The sequence below is a fragment of the Phalaenopsis equestris genome, unplaced genomic scaffold (genome assembly GCF_001263595.1).
Source record: "Phalaenopsis equestris unplaced genomic scaffold, ASM126359v1 Scaffold000002, whole genome shotgun sequence".
Lineage (NCBI taxonomy): Eukaryota > Viridiplantae > Streptophyta > Magnoliopsida > Asparagales > Orchidaceae > Phalaenopsis > Phalaenopsis equestris.
Window position 1 is genome coordinate 64,796,790 of NW_018164444.1, and position 6,000 is coordinate 64,802,789.

Here is a 6,000-nt window from a genome sequence, read left to right on the forward strand (position 1 = left end):
TATGTCCTTACTCCATAAGGTCTACCGATTGCGACAAGTAAGGAACGACCAAAGGTGGTCGTTGTCGGCCGGCGAGCTGTGGTTGAGGTGGAATTGTCGTCGTCGACATTGATCTCTCTAACAAAGGTATAACAAATGAGCTTGTGGTTGAATTTCTTTTGTGTCGATACAAGGAAACTTGAGTGCCCATTCTTATGAATTAAGTACTGTTTTGAGAAATTGCCGATTCATTCGAGAAAAAAAATTATAAACCCTACATAGGGGTCTCAAATTGAGTTCGCGGGTCAAGTTCTAGTTTGACTTGAAATTAAGTCGGCAGTTTGATTAAAGAAAGACTTGTTCCTTTACGTGTGGAGAAGACAACCAGATTGAGTGGTAACCTGAATTTTTTGAGTCGAGTCTAGTCGAATAAACGTGTCAGGTCAAAATTTGACACTCCTAACTGTATCATATTCGTGAATTGGTGTGGTGTAAATGTAAAAATTAAAGTTTAGATATTAGATACGTAAATACATAGGAATTGGGTTGTATTTATGTAACTATTCCTTTAATTTCACTTTCAAAAAATTGCCAATAACATATAACAATACCTTTGATGCTATGTAAAACTTTATTTGTTAAAAATGAAAAATTACTTACCCATGTAAATTTACCTAAATTATAATTAACATCTTAATCCTCAAAAATTTTCTCAGCTATAGTCTATTTAATTTGCGTGGAGGCTATAATTAATTTATTTGGTGAAAAAAAGAAATAACTCCCAAAGCTTAATTAGGGGCGGGCTCAGCTCGTGTTCGGCTTGTTTATATTTCGAGCTCAAAAAGTGTCTTCGTGTTCGGCTCGGTTAGCGAGCCGAACACGAGTCGTTCAGGAACAAAAAATCATTTTGACAACACTAATAACATAGCCATCAATGTTAAGGATTGTGACACGATTTAAAACTTCATTTGAATCGAATTTAATAATTTTTATTTTTTTGACTATAAATCTTTGTAGCCTTGTAGTCAATTAATTTTTTTTAAAAAATTACTCATCAAATATGTACACACACACACACACACACACACACACACACACACACATATATATATATATAAAATTGATTAGTAGTATTTTGAGCTAAATTGAGCAGAACATGAACGAATAAATATAGTTTGTATTCGGCTCATTAACTTAGTGAACAAGCCAAACACGAGCTGTTCACGAATAACGAGCCAGTTTGACAGCCTTAAGCGTAACTGCCCGGTAAAAGCTCTCTTTCTCACCGAAAGGAAGGACGTACCCTTAGAGGTGTAAACGAACCGAACACGAACGAACAGAGCTTGTGTTCGTGTTCAATTCGTTTGAAATTTAGTTTGTTTGAAATAAGCCCGTGTTTGAAATTGTTCGTGAAGCCACTGTTCGTGTTCGTTTCTTAACGAACGAGCCGAACACGAGCTGTTCGCGAACGACGAGCCAGTTTGACATACCTAATATTGGTATATATAAATAATATATTATATTAATTATATAACTTATATTATATAAATATATGATATCTATATTAGTATATTACTAATATAGTATATTAATATATTATTATCGTTAATTTATTATATATTATAGCTTATAAAATTTAATTTTTAAAATATTATAAATTTTTTATATATAATTATTTTAAATTATTTTATATTTCGAATAATAACGATTTGAACATGAACGAACACATCTTTGTTCATGTTTGTTTCGTTTAACTAACGAAACGAAAAAAAAATTATTCACGTTCGTCTCGTTTACTTATCGAACGAATCGAACACGAACTCATTAATGAACCAAACACAAACTGTTCGCGAACAACAAATTTTTTTTACAGCTCTACGTACCCTACAGAACGATATTTATTATGAGCTGTTACAATGCCAATCAAGCAGCTTGTAATTATTTATTTTTATGATTGTTTGATTTGATGTTATGTAGTTAGTATTTAATTAGCCTCAATTAATTTGTTGAATATGAACACAATTTTTTAGCACGATTCTTTAACATGTCAAAGCATAAATAAGTTTTTGTTATAATAAATCATTTAAAATGTATTAACTAACATTGATTCATGATGAAATTTAAAATTTTGAAATTAATTGGGATATATTTTTAAAAAAGTGTTAATATGTTGTCAATAAATTTTTATCATTTGACATGAATCTCGAGGTAATTTTTTTAGCAAGAAACATTCAAATTTATATAAGTCATCAGAACATCTATTTTAACATGTTTATAATCAAATTGACAGACTCGACGAGACGAACATAACAGTACGAAAATTGATCTAATCTGAGTCAAATCAAATCATTAAATCATTTTTAGAAGATTTTAACATGCTTTTCTCAAATCGAGAGCCTCAATAAAACAAATCCAACTGGAATAAGATCAATTAATTTTGACAAAAGTAAGTTAGTAAAATGTCCATAGAACACAATTCAATTGAGGGAATCTTCCTAGGCTGTCCTATCATAGTGCTCCAGATTCCTTCTTTATTTGCAATATGAACTCTATAAATAGAGGTCTACCATTCTCTTGAGAAATGAACTGGACCTTGAGTAAGAGGAAGACTAGAGCCTGGATAAGGGGCCAAAGCTCATCATCGTTTATGCACAGAAAGTCCGACGGATTCCACCCGCTTCTCTAACCGCCAAACACCATTGACCATCACTCGCAGGCCGCCGCTGACCACTATCGACCGCTCTTTAGTGCAGTGAAGTTCTGTGTAGAGTCAAGACTTAAGCTGTGAAGTGATGAAACACCGTGCGAAGCAACAACCAACACAACATAGTCATGAAGCAACCAACGAAGAAATGCATCATCCGGAACTTGTTCCGACCTCGAAGAAGGCGTACTGAAACTCCACTAGTTACTCCTCACTGCAACTGCTTCCCACACAGGGCAACGAGCTCTTCTACGCAAGAATGTTGTACCTCGAGAAACTGTTTAACACTATTTTGCCCGTGAGACAATGGGCAAAACCCGCAATCACCAACTCACAGTGAAATATTTTAATTGGGCAAGACCACTAAGATTTTTCATTCTCAGGTTTTCCACTTAAGAACTTATGATATCTCTAGTGGTTATTTTTTTTTCATCTGAGTGTGTGTTGAATTCTCATAGAACACTAAGACAAAAATTCATTACTCTACCATCGTGAATCTATCCGACACTGAATTTGTCCGACACGCACCAAGTATAATGTATGAAACAACTTTTATATTATATTTATATTAAAACACAATATTATTGCTTCATGTGATTATTTCTTTATTCAAGTAAAATCTTTTTTTTGCAAATGCATTTAATTGCGTTAGCATACGCAATAAACAATTAAGAAAATGAAGGAAAACCTCCACCCCCAATAAGGAATAACATAGTACTAATTAAGAAAAAAAATTAAAACTTTTTTAGGTTAAGACATCTTAATCAGTAAAAAACTTAAATATTATTAAATTTACTTTAGAGAAAAAAAAAAAAGAATTGAAAGCTTAATGGGGCATTTATATACACCCCACCCAACTATTGTGTATTTACATATCTAGCCCATATACTTTTATTTATTATACTTTTACTACCCAAATCTTTATATCATTTTTTTAACCTTTCATGCATAAATAAGATTGGCATGTATGTAAAAATTAAATTTTTAGAGTTAGAAATGCAAATACATAAGAAGTTATAGTTATGTATGCAAATGTTCCCTTACTCAATTTGTACTTACCCTATCAATCCAAGTTCCTACCGTTTTCTGCCGAGAAATATTTGGTGGGTTGTTCGGCAATCGCACTATGAGCTTGACTTTGCTCCAATGGTGCTCCAATGCGATTTGGTGTCTCCGACATTTAACACCGCACCTAATGTTTTCTCGTCTCCTCCACTCCACAAGTGATGTCTTCTCCACGCCACAAGTGATCAGAACTTCATTCCCATGCTCTTCATTTCCACTGCTCTGATGCTTCTCTACAACGGCAAGTAGCCAAGAGCGCCGCCATTGAGGATAGCTTGGAGGAAGAAGGTATGTTTGGGAGCGTCGGATATGTTTCAGTTTCTCTGCCGTAGGGATTACAGAGTTCATCATGCATTTAGTTTTGGTATAAAAATTGATTTTTTTTCCTCTTCTGATAAGATAATCAATTTAAATCCTGTAAAAGTTCAGTATCAGAGAAGATCATGCGAGTAAGACAATATGAACAAAGTGCAGATTACTTTTTTTTTAATGAGAAATAGAAGAAAGATGGGTGTTTTATAATCTTGTTTGAAGCGGGCGAAAGGAAGGAAGAGAGTTCTATGAACAAACTTCATGAACCTTTCCCGGGTTATGGAGGCGCTGTTTAATGTTCAACCTTGAATTGTTCGTCTCTATCATCTTAGTTTTGAGATTCGTGTTGATATTTTTGGCGTGTACATTTTATTAATTATCTTCTTTGAATCAATCAAAAAAAAGATCAACTTTACTCAAAATTCTTCTTCTGCATTGCAGTGATGGAGAACCCCCCAAATGCTACATCAACAGACTCAAAGGATTTGACCGCACCTCTCTCAGCCAAACTCAAGCACTGGAAATGGTGGCTACTTGTGGCCCTCAACATCTTCTTCCTCCTCGTAGGCCAGACCGCCGCCACCCTTCTCGGCCGCTTCTACTACAACCAGGGAGGGAACAGCAAATGGCTCTCCACACTCATTCAAACTGCCCTTTTTCCTCTCCTCTTCCCTTTCGTCCTCCTCCCCACCACCAGAACCACCACCTCCTCCTCCTCCTCCCCCAACACCATCTCCGGCCCATCAACCCCAAAGCTCGCCGTCATCTACACAGCTCTCGGCCTCCTTGCCTCCTCATCGCTGCCAACAATCTCATGTATTCCTATGGCCTCCTCTACCTACCTGTCTCCACCTACTCCCTCATTTGTGCTTCACAACTCGCCTTCAACTCCATCTTCTCCTACTTCATAAACTCACAGAAATTCACCCCCTTAATCCTCAACTCCGTCATCCTCCTCTGCTTCTCCTCCGCTCTCATTGGCCTCAACCAGAACTCCTCCGGCGATTCCACCACCATTCCGACAGAAAAATCCATTCTTGGATTCATACTGACAGTAGCAGCATCTGCAACCTACTCATTAATCCTCTCCCTGATGCAGCTCACCTTTCAGAAAGTCATAAAGAAGGAAACTTTCACCGTCGTTCTGGAAATGCAGATCTGCACGGCATTCATGGCTTCGTGCGCTTCGGTTGTGGGGCTATTTGCGAGCGGGGAGTGGAAGCGATTGGCAGAGGAGTATGAAGGATTTATGAAGGGAAAGGTTTGTTATGTGGGGACTGTGGTGGGGGTGGGAGTGGCATGGCAGGTTGCTTCTGTAGGTGTTGTTGGTTTGATTTTTGTGGTGTCGTCTCTGTTCTCCAACACCATTAGCACGCTTGCTCTGCCCGTCGTTCCTGTTTTTGCGGTGATTTTCTTCCATGATAAGATGGATGGGGTGAAGGTGATGGCCATGTTGATTGCGATATGGGGCTTTTTGTCATATTTGTATCAGAATTATATTGATGATTCAGGAGCTAAGAGGGGAGTGGGGGAGGGAGGAGAGAGCTTTGATGATTCTGTTGCTTGAAGTTTAACTGTTTGTTGGGTTGGAAGGTTGGTTTAATGGTTCAGATCCATGGGGGAAATAGGAGGGAGGAAGTTTGTGGGGTTTTTTTTTTTTTAGTTGTTTTGGTTTCGTTATGTGATTTGAATTAATAAAGGTCTATAGATTATCACTCATGGAAGTGAGTAGCTCTTATTCGATACAGAATCTGCACCTACCCCCCAATCATTTTACGCCGCATAATAAACATCATTTTAAAATTTTTTAAAATTTTAAAGTGGGGCCCACTTTCATAAAGAGGGGCCTTCCATACCACCCAATTCATATGTATTTATATTTCTAATACTTTTTAAAATTAAAAAAAATAATAAAATATACTTTTTTTTTCATTATATAT

The 6,000-nt window shown here is 36.6% G+C and overlaps 1 pseudogene; it reads left to right on the forward strand.

The window, feature by feature from the left end:
- The first annotated feature begins 3,825 nt into the window (after positions 1 to 3,825).
- On the forward strand, positions 3,826 to 5,770 carry LOC110036035 (annotated as a pseudogene).
- Positions 5,771 to 6,000: the final 230 nt, after the last annotated feature.